Source organism: Mustelus asterias, chromosome 9 (assembly GCF_964213995.1).
Source record: "Mustelus asterias chromosome 9, sMusAst1.hap1.1, whole genome shotgun sequence".
Classification (NCBI taxonomy): domain Eukaryota; kingdom Metazoa; phylum Chordata; class Chondrichthyes; order Carcharhiniformes; family Triakidae; genus Mustelus; species Mustelus asterias.
Genome location: NC_135809.1, coordinates 82197894 through 82220824, shown reverse-complemented (window position 1 = coordinate 82220824; position 22931 = coordinate 82197894). Strand labels below are relative to the sequence as shown.

The window sequence follows — 22931 nt, the reverse complement described above, 5'->3', positions numbered from 1 at the left end:
CTTTAACCTGGTGTTGTTAGACTCCTTACTATGTATATCCTTGTCAGCTTGGATTTGTTTTGTCCCTCGTGGGGACCATAATCGGACATAATTGGCTTTTTTGATTAGGAATAAAGTAGCAAAAGGTACAAGAAAAACTTTTGGGGCAAGATGGCAACAGTGCCCCCCCCCAAACAAAAAAAAGTACCGGTGGGAAGAGGGAGAAAGAAATATTGGGTTAAGGTAAAAATAGTCTCATCAAATAGTCAAGCTGGATGTTAACAGCGTGCAGTTTTTGGTCGGGATTTTGAGATGCACTGCGGCTTGAATAAGCAGCCTGGAGAGTGAGTATGGGAAAGGGAGCCTGCTGCTTTAAGAGTGTGGAGTGCGGTGGAGACAAGCTCCCTTTAATCTGCATCCAGGGCTGGGGTGAAGAGCCTGACGTCTCTCCAGCCACCAGAGGCTCCTGATTGGTTGCCAATGACGCCATCCTGTGTTTTTTTTAAAGAGAGAATGACTTCATCCCCAGCTCATTCCTGGATATGTTGCACCTTCTGTTTTGCTATTCCTAATGGCCAACCCGCAGCCAGCCAATCCGACAGAATAGCAGCTTGCGGCAGGCTGCAATGTAATAACCTTCATTTTCTGCTCCTTTCATGATTAATTTCTTTGCAAAATCTAGGACCACATCTCTCATTGATCGCCCGGGGTGAAATTGCAAGAAGGCTTGTCCATGGAAAATAAGAAGGGGAGTTCCCGGAAGTAAAGGAGGTGAGTCTTTTTATATATATATAAATGAAAGGGCTCGCCCCAGATATGTGTCTTTCACCGCCTCGGTCATTCATCAGTGGGCGGTTGAGTTCTCCCCCCTAGTTTATCTGGGCTTTAGCATCCCAAGTTCCCTGCTCCCGTCTGGAGGCTGGGCGATGTAATAGTGCAAGGCAATATTGCAGGATGGTGGTGCATCCAACAGCAATGCCAGTCCGCTCATTGCTGGGAGGTGGGAAGGGCTGACCACCTCTGTCTCTCTCACTCAATGACTGCAGGACGAGAGGCAACAGAAAGGGCTGGACAATCCCCATCGGTGGCTGGTGTTGCTGGCAAAGTGAATGTCAGCAGTGTAACGTTATCACTTGTGCAGTCGAAGACCATATGTGTGTGTGATATAAAAATCTGCTTAATCGCTTCTGCTCACACGGCTGTCAAGTGACGCCCAAAATTGACTTGCTTGTGGGATACGGATGTTAAATTGGTGCAGAGGTGTGTTTTTGGGGGAGGGGGGGGGGCGCGGAGAGATGAGGTTTCATTTGAAAAGGACCCTCCACCTTTGGCTACACGGACACATTGAATTCCATCGCCTCTCTGTATACATGCATATGTTAATACCTGTTTTACCAACGGATGCCTTGAATTTAATGACTGTATTGCGCATTTGATTTGAGGGAGGGAGGGGGGGAGAGAAGGGGTTGGGAAAAAAGATCTGATCCTGTAACTTGGTGTCTGCATTTTGCAGAATGCATCCTTTAGAGCTTTGTCATTTTTTTTCTGGAAGGTTTTCATTTATCTAATCCTTTAATCGCCTTGAAATGTCGCTTGTTATTTCAAAGAGGATTCGGTTGGATAGGTAACCACCTCTCAATGCTCACAAATTAATAAAAAAATCTCCATGTTTATTAAAAGCGTAGAGGCTCAAGGGGAAAAAGAAGTGTTAGGCAAATGGGTGTTAAAGCCACGTGCAATTAAGATGCGTGATGCTTAGCAATTGTGTTGCTTGTCAAACAGGTCTTTCGTAATTTCGGAGGCCATCGGGTTGTAATGGTTGAAATAGTGAAAATAATTGTCTTCACGTGAGATCCTCTCCTATTCCTATCAATTTTTTCCGTCAAAAAAAGAAAGCCAAGTTGGTTGGATTACAATAAATATTTCGCAGGATGGAAGAGGGCACTGACTGATAAATACCATTTTGATTGCAATGCCATCCTGTGATCCCACCAATGTTTCTGTTGGAAACCGGTGGCCTCGATCATTTCTCTTTTACTGCAGCCCCTGAATAGCACAACAGACAACAACAAGCAAAGCAATCCAGCTGTTTCTCTCCTTACTGTCATCACACAGGCTGTTATTTCTGATTTCTACCCTTTGCGATCATGCTGGGAACTTAGCCTATTGAGCATAAAACAAGCTGACATAACACCCCAAAATATACCCGGTTTGGCAGTCGCCAGCAACTTGTTCTCCTATCACCACAAATGCACATTAAGGATAGTTCAAAATTAAAATGTATATTACGCAGAGAACAGTTGCAAAATAAAAGCTGCTTGAGCTCTAAAACAACCATCCATCTGCAAATGCAGTAAACATCACCCCTGCACATAATCATAGAAGCCCTACAGTACAGAAAGAGGCCATTCGACCCATCAAGTCTGCACCGACCACAATCCCACCCAGGCCCTACCCCCATATCCCTACATATTTTACCCACTAATCCCTCTAACCTACGCATCTTAGGACACTAAGGGGCAATTTTAGCATGGCCAATCAACCTAACCTGCACATCTTTGGACTGTGGGAGGAAACCGGAGCACCCGGAGGAAACCCACGCAGACACGAGGAGAATGTGCAAACTCCACACAGACAGTGACCCAAGCCAGGAATCGAACCCAGGTCCCTGGAGCTGTGAAGCAGCAGTGCTAACCACTGTGCTACCGTGCCGCCCTGGATGTATATGGGATGTATATCCCATATACAATGTTCCTCAGCAGAACCATGATATTGGATTAAATTCAGACATCCATTGTGGATGTAAGTAAACTTCTGAGCAGAACTGTACAAAGAGTTCTTGGGGTGCCACAACACCCTTCTGCTTAGCGCCCTGCCCCTTCTAACCAACTCCTCACTCCTCCACATGACCCTCCCCTTGATTGGTTCAGTGGTCTTGAGCACATTTGACAAACTGGCATGATGGGAGGAGCTGTAAAATTTCACTCTGTGCCATCTGCAGACTTTGAAATTACACCTTGTCTACCTAAACCCAAGTTATTAATACAGACCAAGAAAAGCAGTAGCCATAACAACAACCTTGAAACATACCACTGCACACTTAGATTTGGAGGTAAGTGAGCAGTTTGGTGACAGTGACCACAATTCGATTACGTTTACCTTAGCAATGGAAAAGGAGAGGTATATACCAAAGGGCAAGAGTTATAGTTGGGGGAAAGGAAATTATGATGCGATTAGGCGAGATTTAGCTGGCATAGGTTGGGGAAGGAAACTGCAGGGAATGGGCACAATTGTAATGTGGAACTTGTTCAAGGAACAGCTACTACACGTCCTTGATAAATATGTACCTGTCAGGCAGAGAGGAAGCAGACGTGTGAGGGAACCGTGGTTTACTAAGGAGGTTGAATCTCTTGTGAAGAGGAAGAAGGAGACTTATGTTAAGATGAGACGTGAAGGCTCAGTTAGGGCACTTGAGAGTTACAAGTCAGCCAAGAAAGACCTAAAGAAAGAGTTAAGAAGAGCCAGGGGGGGACATGAGAAGTCTTTGGCAGGTAGAATCAAGGAAAACCCGAAAGCTTTCTACAGGTATGTCAGGAGTAAGAGAATGACTAGGGTAAGATTAGGGCCAGTCAAGGACAGTAGTGGGAAGTTGTGCGTGGAATCTGAAGAGATCGGAGAGGCACTAAATGAATATTTTTTGTCGGTATTCACACTGGAGAGGGATAGTGTTGTCGAGGGGAGTACTGAGATGCAGGCTGTTGGACTGGATGGGATTGATGTTCATAAGGAGGAGGTGTTAGCAATTCTGGAAAGGGTAAAAATAGATAAGTCCCCTGGGCCCGATGGGATTTATCCTAGGATTCTCTGGGAGGCTAGAGAGGAGATTGCAGAGTCTTTGGCTTTGATCTTTGTGTCGTCATTGTCTACAGGAACAGTGCCAGAAGACTGGAGGATAGCAAATGTTGTCCCCTTGTTCAAGAAGGGGAGTAGGGACAACCCTGGTAATTATAGACCGGTGAACCTTACTTCTGTTGTGGGCAAAGTATTGGAAAGGATTATAAGAGATAGGATTTATAATCACCTAGAAAGGAATAATTTGATTCGGGATAGTCAGCACGGTTTTGTGAAGGGTAGGTCGTGCCTCACAAACCTTATTGAGTTCTTTTGAGAAGGTGACCAAAGAGGTGGATGAGGGTAAAGCGGTTGATGTGGTGTATATGGATTTCAGCAAAGCGTTTGATAAGGTTCCCCATGGTAAGCTTTTGCAGAAAATACGGACACATGGGATTGGTGACAGTGTATTGAGGGTGATTTAGTGGTTTGGATCAGGAATTGGCTAGCTGTAAGAAAGCAGAGGGTGGTGGTTGGTGGGAAATATTCATCCTGGAGTTCAGTTACTAGTGGTGTACCGCAAGGATCTATTTTGGGGCCACTGCTGTTTGTCATTTTTATTAATGACCTGGATGAGGGCGTGGAAGGATGGATTAGTAAATTTGCGGATGACACTAAAGTCGGTGGAGTTGTAGTGCGGAGGGAAGTGGCAGGTTACAGAGGGGCATAGATAAGCTGTAGAGCTGGGCTGAGAGGTGGCAAATGGAGTTTAATGCGGAAAAGTGTAAGGTGATTCACTTTGGAAGGAGTAACAGGAATACAGAGTATTGGGCTAATGGTAAGATACTTGGTAGTGTGGATGAACAGAGGGATCTGGGTGTCCATGTGCATAGATCCCTGAAAGTTGGCACCCAGGTTGATAGGGTTGTTAAGAAGGCGTATGGTGTGTTAGCTTTTATTGGTAGAGGGATTGAGTTTCGGAACCAGGAGGTCATGCTGCAACTGTACAAAACTCTGATGCGGCCGCATTTGGAGTATTGCGTACAGTTCTGGTCGCCGTATTATAGGAAAGATGTGGAAGTGTTGGAAAGGGTGCAGAGGAGATTTACCAGGATGTTGCCTGGTATGGTGGGAAAATCGTATGAGGAAAGGCTGAGGGGCTTGAGGTTGTTTTTCGTTAGAGAGAAGAAGGTTAAGAGGTGACTTAATAGAGGCATGCAAGATGATCAGAGGATTAGATAGGATGGATAGTGAGAGCCTTTTTCCTTGGATGGTGATGGCCAGCACGAGGGGACATAGCTTTAAATTGAGGGGTGAGAGATATAGGACAGATGTTAGAGGTAGGTTCTTTACTCAGAGAGTAGTGAGGGCGTGGAATGCCTTGCCTGCAGCAGTAGTGGACTCATCAACATTAAGAGCATTCAAATGGTTATTGGATGAACATATGGATGATATTGGAATAGTGTAGATTAGGGGGGCTTTAGATTGGTTCCACTGGTCGGCGCAACATCGAGGGCCGAAGGGCCTGTACTGCGCTGTAATGTTCTATGTTCTATGAGGAGCAGTGTGATTTGTTTCCAAGCCTACCTTTATACTTTTTTTTCATTAGCCATCATATTCAAGTGACTGAGATACATGATGCCTGCCCTGACCCAAGGTTGCAACCCCAACCTTCCCATATGTTGGCGCATATATGGTCCCAGGCCTAATCGGTTTCCTCACTACTTGGGTCTAGGGGGATTTTGAAGGTCTCTCCTTTCTGTTCAGATCTCTCCTCTTTTTGACCCACCCACCTACCTCTGCAACCTCATTCAGCCCAACATCAAGAAAGACGCTTATGGCACAGAAAGAGGCCACTTGGCCCCTGCTGAAAAATGAGACACCCAGCCTAATCCCACTTTCCAGCATTTGGTCTGTAGCTCTGCAGGTTGCAGCACTTTAAGTGCAGCATGGTATCACAGTGGTTAGCACTGCTGCTGCACAGCGCCAGGGACCCTGGTTCGATTCCCGGCTTGGGTCACTGTCTGTGTGGAGTTTGCACGTTCTCCTCGTGTCTGCATGGGTTTCCTCCGGGTGCTCCCTCATTTCCTCCCACATTCTGAATGATGTGCTGGTTAGGTGCATTGACCCGAACAGGCGCCGGACTGTGGCAACTAGGGGAATTTCACAGTAACTTCATTGCAGTGTTAATGCAAGCCATACTTGTGACTAATAAATAAACTTCAACTTTATGTTCAGACACCTATATCTCCCTCTGAGATCTCAACACTCTGCATATCTGGCCTTCTGCACACACCACTCCCCCACCCCGGCCCCTTGCCTTGTCCCACCATTGGACAGCCATGTCTGTGGCTGCTCATGCCCTAAGATCTAAAATTCACTCCCTAAATCTTTCCATCTCCCCACCCCTCTCTTCCATTAAGACACCCCATAAAGCCAAGCATATGGTTATCGGTCCTAATATCTCATAAGTGGTTCAGAGTTAATTATTTTCTGGTAACGTTTCTGTGAATCATGTTTGAATATGTTTAAAAGGTGCTGAACAAATACAGATTGTTGTTGTTAATAAGGAGCTTTGAAGGCAGACAGTCACTTCATGTCTGCAAGACAGTGATATTTGTTTAAATTGCGCCATGTCAAAGCATTTAACAAATATTTCTCAATGATAAGGTGTATTTTTTTCAAAAAAAAGGAATTCAATTCTATAGTGGCTTTCATAACCTCTGGATGACATCCTAAAGCACTTTACAGCCAGTTAAGTACTTTTGAAGTGTAATCAAATGTAAAAGCAATGTGATAATGGCCACATAATCTGTTTTAGTTGTTAGCTGAGGAATAAATGTTGGCAAGCACACAGTGGATAATACCCCGCCCCTTCCCCAAATAGTGTCATGGGATCTTTAGACCAACCTGATGGAGCATGATCTTGCCCCAAAGACGATTTAAGGGTGCACGTGGACTACACGAGCAGCATTGCTGTGAGGTGATTTCACTTTGCACAGATGCAGCTGTTGCAGTGTAAACACATGGTAATGCACCCTGGAAAAGACAAAACCAAGCAATGCAGTGAAAATCACCATGACCTTCAACCACTCCCTCGTGACATCAACGTAGAACTTCTTGGCTGTCCATGAATTATAATGTAGTAACCAGTCAGCAAATTTCTGCATGGGGAAGGTTTGCTCACAGAAAGCAATCATCTTGTTTCAACATTCACATATTTTCTTGAAGCAGTGTTAAAATCAGTGGAGATTTACAGAGGCAGCTCATCCAATGGCCAACCGGGCAAAGGAATTGCAGCCTGGGTAGAAGCAACTGGCTCAGGGACACAAGGGGATACCAGTGTATAAACCTCGAGTTAGATCTCATCTAAAACATTACCTTCTGTTCTGAGCATCACACCCTGGGAAGGACGAATTGGCCTTGGAAGGGGTACAGTAGATAGACCTGAATTATACCTAGGCCGGTATGTTAAATTATAAGGTTGGGTTACATAGGCTAGGCTTGTATTCTGAGTATAGATGATTAGGTGATTTAATTGAGGTCTTCAAGATGACTCGGGGAGTTAATAGGGTAAATTGAGAGAAATTTTCTTCTGGTGGGAGTGTCCAGAACATAATAAAATTAGAACTGGGTTGTCAGGAGGCATTAATTCATGGGAATCTGGAATCCTGTCCCCAAAAATCTCTTGAAATTATGTCAATTGAAATTTCAAAACTGCAGTTAATAGACTTGTGTCAGGTAAAATTATTAAGGGTTATGGAGCCAGAGTGGCTAAAGTTAAGGTACAGATCGGTGATCTAATTGTATGGCGGGTCAGGCTGGAGAAGCTGAATAGCATACTCCTGTTCTAGGAACCATAACAGTCAGCACCTGAGAGAAGGGTGAAAATTGGGGTTGGAGGGTGATAGAAGACAGTGGTGATGGGGGAGGGGGGTGGGTGCTGACATCGAGAGGAGTTGTCCAGAACCTGAAGTTGAACCCCCAGTTAGTGCTCTGTTAGCTCGTCCTACTTGGGGCAGTGGAAGCTATAGTACAGTTCACCTCAATGTCCCTATACTTACAAAAGGAAAATAGGACAGGATTGCTGCTTCTGAACATTATTCAATGAGTCCTGAATCTAGTACATGTGCCTGGATGTTTGTGAGGACGTTTTTCACAATTTAATAGTCTGATGAGACCTGTCCACGTCCTTGCACAATAATGGCTACTTGGATGAGGTAATAGGGAGTGAGTGACACCCATGTAATATTTCTCAGCAAGGAATCAACGTCTTTGAGACTGGAGGGAAGGGGAGGAGAGAGGCAAACATGGCAGAAGAAAATGGAAAGCCTTGCCACTGGTTTTAAAGCATTGGCCCAGAGCCTCCATAAATCCAAAAATATTTCCAGTGTACAATGCACTGGGACCATGCTATTGAAGGCTGGCCAATATTCCTCGAGTGTAACAAGAGTGCCCAAAATTGATGTTCTGTGTGTGTGGCCCTGTAGGTCATATCTGGTTTACTTGTGTAGCACAGTAGAAGTCTCACAACACCAGGTTAAAGTCCAACAGGTTTATTTGGTAGCAAATACCATAAGCTTTCCTCCGAAAGCTTATGGTATTTGCTACCAAATAAACCTGTTGGACTTTAACCTGGTGTTGTGAGACTTCTTACTGTGCTTACCCCAGTCCAACGCCGGCATCTCCACATCATGACTACTTGTGTAGGTCAGGGTTGCCTGATTTGAATGCCTCAGACCTGGACTTCAGCAAGCAGTGAATACCCCTGTTCATCCATGGTTTCCGGTTGGGAAGCCTCTGGTGGAACAGGAGACGTGTTGGTGGTATCTTGGTAGGATACTCTTGAGCTTGGCCTGATTAAAGTCCCTGGCCCGATGAACAGGGCCTTGGTGTTTCATCTCAAGGCTATTTGTGGTGGTGTATATTTCGTCCAGTGCGTATTAAAAATTCATTTATGGAATGTGGGCTTTGCAGGCTCGTCCAGCACTTATTGCCCATGCCTAGTTGCTCCTAAGAAGGTGGTGGTGAGCTGCCTTCATGAATCGCTACAGTCCCTGAGGTATAAGTACACCCACTGCTGTTAGAAGGGATTTTGACCCAGTGACAGTGAAGGAACAATGATATTTACAAGTCAAAATGGTGAGTGGCTTGGAGGAGAGACTGCTGTGTACTCTTTCATGGAGACATGGCCCACTCCTGCTTCACCAAATTGTGCCCTACTACCAGAGGGCTTCTCAGTCCACTGAATGGACTGTACAGTGGCCTCAGGCAAGGCTAGGGGAGGTGGGGTCTGCCTTCTAATCAACACCTCGTGCTGCCTAGACGTAGCAATACTGGCGAGTTTCTGCTCCCCAGACCTAGAGTACCTGATGCTAAAATGTCGCCCCTACTACCTTCCGCGGGAGTTCACCTCTGTTACCCTGACAGCAGTTTACATCCCACCCCATGTGGACGTGAAGATCGCACTGGACGAAATATACACCACCACAAATAGCCTTGAGATGAAACACCCCAAGGCCCTGTTTATCGGGCCAGGGACTTTAATCAGGCCAAGCTCAAGAGTATCCTACCAAGATACCACCAACACATCTCCTGTTCCACCAGAGGCCCAAACATTCTAGACCACTGCTACACAAATATCAAACATGCCTACTGCTCTCTTGCTCACTTAAATTTTGGCAAATCAGACCCCAAGGCTGTGCTCCTACTTCCAGCTTACAAACAAAAACTGAAACGGGAGAATCCGATAAAGAAAGTCGTGCAATGTTGATCTGAGGAATCAGATGATCTCCTACGGGACTGCTTCGAGCCAGTGGACTGGTCAATATTTAAAAACTCCGACCAACCTGAATGAGTACAGTGACTGAGTTCATTAGTAAGTGTGTAGAAAACTGTGCCAAAGAAGCAAATCTGCTTCCCATCCGGAAACCATGGATGAACAGGGGTATTCACTGCTTGCTGAAGTCCAGGTCTGAGGCATTCAAGTCAGGCAACCCTGACCTATACAAGTAAACCAGATATGTCCTACGGAGATCCATAAAAGATGCCAAAAGACAGTACCCCGGCTCAAGCTAGAGTCCCTGGCTAGCCATACGGACTCCCACCAACTACAGCAAGGTCTGCAAGACGTAGATGAAAGCATATAGAAACGCCAGCACCAACGCACCCCTCCCCGATGAGCTCAACACATTCGATGCCCATTTTGAGCAGGAGGTCAGCGAGAGCCTGCCCTCCACACCGGAAGCCTCGGCCAAACCCATATCCGAGATCACCTTCTTGAAAGCGACTGGCCCACATCGGGTACCCAGATGAGCACTCAGATCCTGCATGGACCAGCTGGCGGAGGTATTCGCAGACATCTTTAACCTCTCTTTACACCAAACTGCTTCAAGAAGACGACCATCATCCCTGTACCAAAGAAAAGCCAGGCAGTGTGCCTTACTGACTATCATCTGTGGTTCTGACATCGATCATTTTGAAGTGCTTCGAAAGGTTAATCATGGCACAAATCAATTCCAGCCTCCCAAATTGACTGGATGCTATTTTGCCAATTGTCGCAACAGGTCCACAGCAGACGCCATCTCCCTCCCCTGCACTCTACCCTGGAACACCTGAATAACAAAGACACCTATTTATTGACTTCAGCTCCGCCTTCAATACCATTATTCCTACAAAACTCATCTCCAAACTCCGTGGCCTGAGGCTCAGCCTTTCCCTCTGCGACTGGATCCTGAACTTCCTAACCCACAGACCGCAAACAGAAAGGATAGGCAACAACACCTCCTCCACTATCATATTCAACATTGACGCCCCACAAGGCTGAGTCCTCAGCCCCTTGCTATACTCCTTATACATCTATGACTGTGTGGCCAAATTCCCCTCCAACTCGATTTTCAAGTTTGCTGATGACACCACCTTTAGTGGGTCGGATCTCAAACAATGATGAGATGGAGTACAGGAAAGAAATAGAGAATTTGGTGAACTGGTGTGACAACAATAATCTCTCCCTCAATGTCAACAAAACGAAGGAGGTAGTCATCGACTTCAGGAAGCATAGATGAGGACATGCCCCCGTCTACATCAATGGGGATGAAGTGGAAATGGTCGAGAGCTTCAAATTTTTAGGTGTCCAACAACCTGTCCTGGTTCCTCCATGCTGACGCTATAGTTAAGAATGCCCACCAACACCTCTACTTTCTCAATAGGCTAAGGAAATTTGGCATGTCCACTATGATTCTCACCAACCTTTACAGATGCACCATAGAAAGCACTCTTTCTGGTTGTGTCATAGCTTGGTTTGGCTCCTGCTCTGTCCAAGACTGCAATAAACCACAAAGGGTCATGAACGAAGCCCAGTCCACCATGCAAACCAGCCTCCCATCCATTGACTCTGTCTAAACTTCCCGCTGCCTCAGAAAAGCAGCTAACATAATCAAGGATCCCACACACCCCAGACATTCTCTCTTCCATCAAGAAAAAGATACAAAATTCTGAGGTCACAAACCAACCGACTCAAGAACAGCTTCTTCCCTGCTGCCATCAGACTTTTGAATGGACCTACCTCACACTAAGTTGACTGTAACATTACATTCTGCACCCTCTCCTTTCCTTCTCTATTTACGATATGCTTTGGCTGTATAGCACGCAAAAACAATACTTTTCACTGTGTACTAATACATGCGACAATAAATCAAATCAACAAGGAGAAATTCCAAGTGGTGGTGTTCCCATGTGTCTGCTGTTCTTGTCCTTCTGGATGGTAATGGTTGTGGGTTTGGAAGGTGCTGCTAAGGACCCTTGGCGAGTTCCTACAGTGCATCTTGTAGATGGTACACATGGCTGCCACTGTTCGTTGGTGGTGGAGGGATTGAATGTTTGGGGAAGGGGTAGCAATAAAGCAGGCTACTTTGTCCTGGATGGTGTTGAGCTTCTTGAGCATTGTTGGAAATGCACTCAGAGTATTCCGTTACAGTCCTGAGTTGTGCTTTATAGATGGTGGGCTGGCTTTGGGGAGTCTGGAGGTAAGTTACTCACCGCAGGATTCTTAGCCTTTTGACAACACCTTCATTGAGTTCTCTTTCTCCTTCTTCCTAGGAAGTGTTGATTTATTTCAAATATGTACTTGCCTTCCAGAATCTTGTGTATGTGTGGGTCTTGATGGTGTGTGCTTGCAAAATATTTACTCTCTGATGGATGTGTGGAGTTGGAAGAGGGAATGCAACATCACAGCCAAGCCAACCCTGTTCCTGTCCAGCACCCACCCATGCACAAGCCCAAAATGGGTCACTCAATAACAAACAGGAGTGAATACCTTGTTCATGCTCTTCCCTACATTTAAAGAGTGATACTTCAAAAGTATTTAATTCTCTGCAAAGCGCCTTGTAGCAACCTAAGGTTGTGAAAGGTGCTATATACATGCAGACTAACTTAAACATTCCTATCTCTACTGCTTAGAAATTCCATCTGTTATTTGCTTGACTATGTGACTTAGCTTGTTCAGAGGTCAGTTCAAGTATTACCATCATTTTATTATTAGCATTCAGTGAGCAGTTCAATTTATCCCAAACCTGTAGTCAAGAAATACCTGGTCAAAATGATTGAAGGGGAAGTGATTCAGTAGGGTGATGTGGAGAACCAAGATCATAGAACATAGAACAGTACAGCACAGGAACAGGCTCCTTGGTCCACAATGTTGTGCTGAACATGACGCCAAATTAAACAAGTCCCTTCTGCCTGCCCTTGGTCCATATCCCTCTATTGCTTGCATATTGATGTGTTTATCTAAACGCCCCTAACTATCTGCTTCCACCACCACCCCAGGCAGCATGTTTCAGACACCTACCACTCTGTGTAATTAAAAAACTTGCCCCTCACATCTCCTTTTGAACTTTCTCCCTCTCGCCTTAAGTGCATGACCCCTAGTATTAGGCATTTCAACTCTGGGAAAGAGATTCTGACTGTCAACCCTATCTATACCTCTGAGAATTTTATAGACTTCTATCAGGTCTCCCCTCAGCCTGCATCACTCGAGAGAAAACCCTGGTTTGTCCAGCCTCTCTTTATAGCTCATACCCTCTAATCCAGTCAGCATCCTGGTAAATCTCTTTTTCACCCTCTCCAAAGCCTCCACATTCTTCCTGTAATGTGGAAACCAGAATTGAACGCCTTGTAATGCCTTAAGTGGGGCCTCACCAAAGTTTTATAAAGCTGCAACTTGACATCCTGACTCTTGTACTCAATGTCTCGACCAATAAAGGCAAGATCGAGGAGGTATAATCTTAAAACTATTTGGCCAAGACCTTCAGGAGCAAAATCCGGAAGCATTCTTAGAGGAAAGTTGATTCTATAACTGTATACTTCTAAAAGTATGGTTGTGAGGACAGTTGGAGTATCCAAGACTGAAATAGAGTTTTTAATTAAAGTTATCAAAAGGATATTGTGTGGCTCAGTGGTGGAGTCATCCTCCAGGACCTGATGGCCAAGAAGGTGCCTTCATAATGTGACCAAACTGGTAAATCCTTCCGGTATGCCGACAGCGGATGAAAATATGGGAGAGTCTTCTGGTTATCCATGCTTGATGCAAAAAGATGCCCCTCAAGCTGTAGCTTCTGGTGATTGGCTAGTGACCTGTTCCAGGAAAAAACTAGCTCAAAGCAGATGTAAGCACGTGCTTTGTCTACCTCCATGTCAATAGGTGTGAGAAGAGAGTAGAAGAAAGGTTATCAAGGAATATAGAGTAAAAGTGGAAAGCTTGGAGCTGAGGTACTAGCAAACGCAGCATGAAGTACAGCACAGGAACGCAGCATCTGAGGTACTGGCAAACGCAGCATTAAGCAGACGCAGCATGGATTCATGAGGGGAAAGTCGTGCTTGACGAACTTGTTGGATTTTTATGAAGATGTGACTAGTGTGGTTGACGGAGGGGAACCGGTGGATGCGGTGTTTTTGGATTTCCAAAAGGCGTTTGATAAGGTGCCTCACAAAAGGTTGCTGAAGAAGATTGGGTCACACGGAGTTGGGGGTAGGGTGTTAGCGTGGATTGGGGATTGGCTATCCGACGGGAAGCAGAGAGTCGGAATAAATGGGTGCTTTTCTGGTTGGCAGATGGTAACCAGTGGCGTGCCGCAGGGATCGGTACTGGGGCCTCAACTATTTACCATTTATATAGACGATCTGGAGGAGGGGACTGAGTGTAGGGTAACAAAGTTTGCAGACGACACAAAGATAAGTGGAAAAGTGAATCGTGTGGAGGGCGTAGAAGGTCTGCAGAGAGATTTGGACAGGCTGAGTGAGTGGGCGAGGATCTGGCAGATGGAGTATAACATTGACAAATGCGAGGTTATTCACTTTGGAGGAAATAATAGCAAATTGGATTATTATCTAAATGGGAAAACATTACAACATGCTACTGTGCAAAGAGACCTGGGGGTCCTTGTGCATGAGACGCAAAAACCCAGTCTGCAGGTGCAACAGGTGATCAAGAAGGCAATTGGGATGTTGGCCTATATCGCAAGGGGGATAGAATATAAAAGCAAAGATGTCTTGCTGCATCTGTACAGGGCATTGGTGAGGCCGCAGCTGGAATACTGTGTGCAGTATTGGTCCCCTTATTTGCGGAAGGATATATTGGCCTTGGAGGGAGTGCAGAGAAGGTTCACCAGGTTGATACCAGAGATGAGGGGTGTTGATTATGAGGAGAGACTGAGCAGATTGAGTTTGTACTCGTTGGAATTTAGAAGGCTGAGGGGGGGGATCTTATAGGGCTGGATAGGGTAGAGGTGGAGAGATTCTTTCCACTTAGAAAGGAAGCTAGAACTAGAGGGCACAGCTTCAAAATATAGGGGGGTCAGTTTAGGACAGAGTTGAGGAGGAACTTCTTCTCTCAGAGGGTGGTGAATCTCTGGAATTCTCTGCCCACTGAAGTGGTGGAGGCTACCTCGTTGAATATGTTTAAATCACGGATAGATGGATTCCTGATCGGTAAGGGAATTAGGGGTTATGGGGATCAGGCAGGTAAGTGGAACTGATCCACTTCAGATCAGCCATGATCTTATTGAATGGCGGGGCAGGCTCGAGGGGCTAGATGGCCTACTCCTGCTCCTATTTCTTATGTTCTTATGTTCTTAAACCACAATTTAATTTTTAAAAATTATTTTATGAGATATGGGAGTTGCTGGCCCATATTTATTACTCATCCCTAATTGTGTTGAAAGGGTGGTAGGGAGCTGCCTTCTTGAGTCCATGTGGTATAGATAAACCCACAGATACTGTCAGGGAGGGAATTCCAGGATTTTGACCTAGTGACGGTGAAGGAATGGCAATGTAGTTCCAAGTCAGGATGGTAAGTGACTTGGGGGGAAACGTGAAGGTGGTGGTGTTCCCATGCATCTGCTGCCCTTGTTCTTCTGGGTGGGAGAGGCTGGGAGTTTGGAAGGTGCTGTCTAAGAAGCTTTGGTGATTTGCTGCAGTGCATCTTGTAGATGGTCCACATTGCTGCATTGGATGCAGATATCCTGTTCCATTAATCTAGGTGTGAATGCAAAGCATTTATTTATCTGCATGTTAAAGCACGTGTTCCAGTCCCAAATTCTTTTTAAAGATGGCCTTGTTTTGAAGGGGAGCCATCAGGATTCCTAAGATTTAAACAACAGTGGCTCAGAGACGTTAAAGTTTGTGCAAATGGGCAGGGTTTTTCTGATGATGTTTCCAGTCCCAGCACCCAGAATTTCAGCAGGGAACGCATCACATCCCCACCCATCACAGCAGCCCCACAGCCATTCAACATTCCAGTGTTATTTGGCTGGAAATGGGACCTCTGTCTCTTGCTGTCCCAAACTTATCGGCCGGCAAGTCTGTGTTCCCAGCAAAGCCAATGGCAGCAGGCGTGTTGGGGGGGCGCACAAGACAGCGAGACGAGGCAGGACCCTGGTGAGTAGGGGCAGGAATGTTGATGGAGATGCACTGGGGGCAAGGAAGTACCAGTGGGTGGCAGACATTGGTGGAAAGAGGACCCTCACAGCCTCAAAATTGAGGCCTAGTGGGAAGCAGTCCTAAAGGCCTCAATTGGGGCAAGAGGCCCTAAGCCACACACAATTGCTGACAAGGTTGGAGCAGGATAGCCACCTGGGAAATTTTACAGCCCCGCCGCCTGCAAACCTGCCACGGAGGACTGTAAAACTTATTGTTTGAAGTGATCCATCTCGTTTATCCTGCGTATCTTATGAGATTTGTTATGTACTTTTAAAATGTACTACATATAAAATTGCTGTGCATACATATTAAAGTGGTGATGTAATGCACCAGACAGAAAGTACAGTACATCAGCTTCTGTCTGCAGACATTATTTATACTTGCATAAATAATAATTATCCTCCATTTTATTATTTATAAAATATGCAAGAAGTACCAATGCATTTTTAGTGGAATTATAGAAAATTTCCTTACAATAGCAGAACTCCATTTAAAAGATTAATCGAATATTAATACAATTTTTATTTCTGCCAATTCACTGTTTGAAAGGAGCTCAATAGAGACCACTGTGTTTCTAGAGACATATACACTTCTTCCCTTCTTTTCTGGTGAATTCGTGTGCCCATTTAAAAATATAATTGTTTGTCAACCAGTACCAAACACGGGCAGGTCTGATGTAGCATGAAGTCCAATTCTACATCTGTATCCCCAATCGCAGGAAACCATGGTGTTGTAGAAATGCACCAGACATTTTTGTAGCCTATCTGAGTGAGATTGCTAATTTAGTGCCAGATTCTTTTGAGCTATTTTGAGTTGGTCAGCAGTCTTAAGAACTGCAATGCTCCAATACTGAGCCACAAGTCCATCACCCCATCGTTCCTCGTTACTTATGAGCTTGCAGTCTTGTTTGTTTCTGGTTTTAAGCAGTGTTTATATAGTGCCTTTGATGCAGAATAACGACACTGAGCTAACGAAGAAGAGGAATTTTAAGGAAGGGGTTGGGGGGGAGGGGAGGAAAGGAAGGCTTTCGGGAGAGTATTCCAGAGTGCTGAGTATGCTTGGCCGGGTACTGCAGTGGTTTACCATTGTCTTCTGCAGGTTGCAATGTTGAACCACCAGTAGCTTGAATCCACTATCGTTACACCAGTTGACCAGATATCCACCAGCCTGCTTCCACAATGGCTTCACGTAACTCTGGCATGGGACTCTTCCAGAGAGTAATAGTGAACAAAGAGTAATCTTTCTATAGAACCTCGCAAGCTGAATGAATGTATCGCCAACAAGATGATCCATACCTCCAGAAGAAGATTAATGTGGAGGTTCAGGGTCATCAATGCCCTCTTAGGGCATGATAGCTGAAGAGAGAGAGATTCCAGAGTGTGGAACCTGAAGGCATGGTCATCAATGGTAGGGTAAAGGGAAAGGTAGATGGCCAATAAAACACTAGTCAATGTAGATCAGCAAGCATAAGGGTAATGAGTCAGTGGGACTTGGTAGCATAAAGGCAGAAGGGTTTGAATGAGCTGAGCTTCACCTGACGTGGAAGATGAGAGGCCAACAAGAAGAATGCTGGAGTAGTTGTCACCTTCAGATTCAATGACCAAGAAGGGGATGTGTGCCTCAAATGGATTGTAAGTAGAGGGTGAAATATCTTTAGAGGGGGAGTCTGTGAAGTAACCGAGAGAGATGGAGCTGGCTGGTATCAGCAGACGTGATAATTGACCCCAATGTCTGCTGATGGTGTCATAAAGGGGCAGCATGAGAAAGAGAAGATAGCCAAGGATGGATCTGTAGTGGAGGAGGGCAGGGTGGTCTTAATGATGCTGAAAGGGAAAGTGAAACCATTGCTGGGGATGCTCTGGTTCTGATTGGATAGTAAGGGAAGCCCAAGTCAGAGGGTAGTCCTACACATTGGAGGAGGATGATGTGAACAATTGCTGCAGCGCAGTGGTTGCTGCGGGGAGGCAGTGTCACAAGATGGCTCATCCTGGACTTCTTACAATCATTGAAAGAGATTGTGCAACTGGTTTGACCGATCAGCAAAACATAGCTTGTGAAAACCTAAAGAAAGCAAAGGAATAAAAGCGTCACTTTTGTAGGACAGAATCTGTGCTCAGAATGGTTAGCCCCCAGGCCCAAGCTCACCCATGGTACACTGAGCTAACAGCAGAATCTTGCAAGGTCAGCTCTTTTACATAATTAACCCAAACTCCCAACACAACCTTGACCTTGCATCAGCTTTTTGCCTAATGGAGATGTGTAAAATCTGCCCAGTAATTCAAATTTAAAGAAGTATTTTCAAAGGTAAGTGACTACACGTGGGGGCAAGGATTCTTTCTTCATCTCTCTGCTTCAAAATTAATTTTAAATATTTCAGCTTTTGCCAAGTCAGGGAGGGAGGAAGAGATGGCTGAAGCTATGTGCCAAGCAAAAATGAAGTGAAAGGTCATTAGCACGTCTTCGTTAGTGGGAGCGTGCTGTGTGTAAATTGGCTGCTGCATTTCTTACATTACAATAATGGCTACACTTCAAAAGTACTTCATTTGCTGTAAAGCATTTTGGGATGGCCTGTGGCAGCATTTCTTTTTTTTTCTATTCCATGTTGGCACGATTCCACAGTACAAAGCCATCTGTGAAGCTGTAAAGATTCTGAGATTCTTATTCTGAGGGGCCCGGGGTGTGGCAGGTGTGTGAATTGGAACTGCTACAGGAAGGACTGAAGCAGGTCCTGACCTGAGGTTGTTGTGTAAGGGGCACAATATATGGAGCTTTATTCTGATTTTGTTCATTATTCCTGGCTTGTTTGGTGCTGACTCTGCGCCAAGAGCAAAACAAGGGTTTCAGCCCCAATATTGATGCTCCTGCTTCAGCGAGTACAAATATTGACTTAAGTGACAAGGTTACCCTGCGCTGACAACAGGGAACAAGTTGTTAATGTTAGGAGTCTATCAGCCATGCGAGATGTTTTGTAGAACAAGGTCATTTTCAGCAAGAAGTAATCTTTGTCTGCGGCTTTCCTGTATTTACCTAATGAAAAAATTGACTGAATTGCTTGGAGCTCTTGTCAGCCTGAGACGCTTGGTTGCTAGGTTGTGTCTCTTGAAACGATTACATTATTATGTCATCCACAGTCTGGATTGTAGCTTTGTTTGGGGGGGGGGGGGCGAGGCGAACAAACCTACTCCCATACTGGACACTGCCTTTAATTGCCAGTTAGCCATGGGGTTTAGCACAATTCTTTTAATGAATACATTCGCCATGTCTTTGCAGGTTTCATTTCATGTCACATAATACGATGTGATGCCAAGTGTAATTCTTCATTCGCAAACTGTTTCCTGGCTTTCTTCAGGGTATTTACACCAATACATTAACCCTATGATTATGACATTTATAGTAATGTGGCTGCATTGTAGTATGTTTGCACATGTGAGGAGAGAACAGGATCGAATGAGATAACATACTGTGAGCTTCGTTGTAGACTATTGGACGAGCCCTGATCGAGGTGGGCAAGGTAATTAAGTATTGCAAGCTTGATATGCCATTGTCTCGCTGACATGGTACAAAAGCATTTGCCTGCACAAGTAGTACCATGTTCAACAGTTAATAAATCTGTCTCTGTGTGGCCCAGAATAAGGCGGGATCTGCATTTGCCAGATTGAATCTGGTTCTACTGCTCTGATTTTTAATCAACCTCCACCTCCCTTGGCAGGCAGGTTAATTTATCCATCTTGGACAACCCAGTTCCATCCTCTCCCCTTTAACCTTTAAAGTGCAGAAATTAGGGCACGGACAAAGCTTCAGCATGGCAAGGCCGAATGAACGTACCAAAGTCGCAGCCCGATAACATCAAGGACGTCACAACTTAAATTTGATAGAACAAGGGAGGCCCAAGCTGTGGTATCCCCCCACCTCCGCCCCCCCCCCCCCCCGCCCCCGCCCCCGCCCCCACTCCCCCAAGGCTGCCCATTAATATTGAAGTTAGGATATGTGTTTCTGATTTACACAGCTAGACCTGCAGTCCTCATCAATGTGCTGCATCAGCTGCTACTGTGATTGCATTCTAAGGGGCTTAAACTACTGCCTCATGATAATGACTTTGAAAAAGCTTCTACTGTGTGCTGGCAGTCTTAGACATATTTCAGTTGCAGGGTTTTAAAAAATGGAAAACAGCTTTGCATACCGTTTAAACTTTTTTTTTTCCTTTTTAATATTTTACTTAGCAATTTTCCTATGCAGAATAAATGTGGGTGATGACTGCACTAATCTCACTTCCCACAAGTAATTACATTTCAGTATTTTATAATGGGGCTTTTGAGAAAGTTGTCATTTCTCCTTCAAAACATTTAGCCAATATGTCAAGGAAGAGGATATCCTGTGTGGTCTGGGTTTCCTAAGTACCGCAGCCCTTTAACGCTGCCTTTCACGAATGCTGAATGACATTCATTCAAAGGGCTCCTGTGCTGGCTCATATCCCTTGGTAATAACATTGGGCTGCAGCTGTCAACCCTTTTTTTAGCTCCTTCTCCCCCTGCTCTTCCCCCTCACCACACACAAACAGCAAGCTATTATACTGTGATAGGTGTACACCCTAGGGGCCAGTCTGTCACACGGTGATGGATCTATACCATTATGAGCATATTTATCCCTCAAAGACGATCATGTTATCAGATTATATGGTCACTGCTGCTTGTGGGACCTTGCTGTGCGCAAATTGGCTGCATGTTTTTTCTAAAATTACTACAGTGACAACAGCTCAATAAAAATACTGAATTGGCTCACTCCCAAGAATGCCCGCCCTCCTCACACTCTGCATTCCCCAACCATACGGACTTTTCCAACATTTTGCTTTCTTTATTATTTCGTGGCACGTGGACATCGAGAGCAAAGCCAGCTGTCCATCCCTAATTCCCGTGAATAGACAGCTAAGCATCAACCACATTGCGGTGGGTGTGGAGTTACGTATAGGCCAGAATTGGGTAAGGATGGTGGATTTGCTTCCCCAAAGGATGTTAGTAGACCAAATGGTCTTTTATGGCGACCGCTGATGGTTGTCACAGTCACCGTTGCTGGGACTAGTCTAATTTTTCAGATTTATTAATTGAATTTAAATTCCACCAGTTGCCGTGGTGGGATTTGTACCCCCCGCATCTCCCCATTGACCGGACAGGAGCCAGGGATTCTGGAAGGTGAAACGACAAGGTGGGGGGGTGGCGGGGGAGGGGGGGTGGTGATCATTGTCAAGAGGGTGAGCCATGAGGGGGAGTCAACATTTCTAAGATGATTTGATTTATTATTGTCACATTGGGATACAGTGAAAGTTTGTTTCTTGCCTGCTCGACAGACAAAGCATACTGTTCACGGAGTACATAGGGGAGAAGGTGCAGAATATAGTTTTACAGTCATAGCTAGGGTATGGAGAAAGATCAGTTAATATAAGGCAGGTTCATTCAAACGTTTGATGGCAGCAGAGAAGACGCTGTTCTTGAGCCATTTGGTACATGATCTCAGACTTTTGTATATTTTTCCAGACAGTCGAAGGTGGAAGAAAATATGTCGATGCAGTGGAAATTGTAGATGGAGTCAATGGATTGGAGTAATAGACTGGGCTACGTTCACAACCCTATATAGTTTCTTGCGATCTTGGTCAGAGCAGGAGCCATACCAAGCTGTGATACATCCGGAAAGGTGTATCTGTGATACATCCTTTGGTGCATCTGTAAAAATTCGTGAGAGTCGTAGCGGACGTGCTGAATTTCCTTAGCCTCCTGAGTAAGTAGAGGAGTTGGTGAGCTTTCTTAACTATTGAGTCTGTGTGGAGGGACCAGGACAGGTCCACAGGTGGGTGGGTTAGGGGCTGAACATTTGGTGAGGGAGCGGTTAGGATGTGCTGAGCAGTGTTGTGGTAGAGGTGAACATTGTTGTAGTTACCATTGTACTTTGACACTCCAGCTTGATTAATTAGGGCTACACTGCTTAGCAAGCTTTACACCTGCTATGAAAAGCTCAGAGTTTATCCATGTAAAAAAAAAACTAGCGTAAATATGGGGCAGGCAGCCCAAGTCTGCAGGGTTCTGGCCATCTGATCCCACTGTCATAGGGAATCGTACTGCAATCTGAGAAGGGTTTATCCAGCAATCGGAAGTTTAAACTTTACACGCATGTATGTGCATGTGTGCGTGTCGGGTCTTCCTCAGATGTGCGTTGAGTCATTTGCCGCTCCCCATATCAGAAGATTTAAGACTAATATCTTTTTCTCAGTCACTTAGTGGCATTCATAGGAATTCATGGGCTTTCTATTTTTAACATTCTTAAGGGAACGGATAGCAAGGCTCCCACTTGTACGGAACAGTCGTACTAATCCGCAGCACTGTATATTTTTCTAAAGGTTGTGAATAGAAGCTCTCCCCTTTTTCCACTGATTCATATCATCGGTTTCATGTTAAGTTGCATGTGCTCAGAATTAACAGCCACCCTATCTATTGAATCTGATTAAGGCAGAAGTCCAAGCGATAGGCTGATGGTTGAACTGAGGTTTAATATCACTGATGTGAAACTGAACAACAGGGACCAACAGCTCCTATGTTGCTAGTCTCTTTCTGACATTCCTCCCTCCACCACCCCAGCTTGCCCTCAGTTGGTTGCTCACAGCCAGAGTAGAGACTAGTAGCTACTACTGGCAGAGGGGAAACTCAGCCCCCTGGTCTTTTCAGATGTATGTGGATGGGGTTGGACTTAGCTGTGATGCTTTTGCAGTTGAACAACCTAATGCCACTCATGACCCAGGCTCCATGCGTGAATGTTTGCTTGAAGGTATTGGAGGGCACCTTTCGTATATTTTTAAAATTCCTTTATGGGCTGTGGGTGCCGCTGTCTAGACCAGCATTTATTGCCCATCCCTACAGTAACCCAGCAAAAGGCAGCATCTTCAGGACAGGGAGGAAACCCACTAGTAAATAGATTACTGGAATAAAATACAAACCTTTGAGAATGGCCCTAGCAAGTATTACAATGACGCTGTTTATTTCATCGAGTACTTGGAATTTGAAACTGTTATTTCGTCATTTTTCTTTTACACTGATATCAGCCAGATTTCCATTCTGTGACTGGAGAATTTTTCCATTGTTGTCTGTTCTCTGGGAACTGTTGCC

General features: G+C 45.1%; 1 protein-coding gene across 2 annotated transcripts in view; it reads left to right on the top strand.

Annotated features, from left to right (window-relative positions):
* Window positions 1–543: 543 nt before the first annotated feature.
* Window positions 544–22931, top strand: part of dusp8a (dual specificity phosphatase 8a) — a 229150-nt gene continuing 206762 nt past the window's right edge. Inside the window, exons 1-2 of one of the 2 annotated variants that reach the window (XM_078220441.1) lie at window positions 544–750; window positions 21312–21552. The gene's annotated coding sequence lies outside the window, so the exon portion shown is untranslated. The remainder of the gene's footprint in view (window positions 751–21311; window positions 21553–22931) is intronic. The other variant, XM_078220443.1, reaches the window with a different exon arrangement.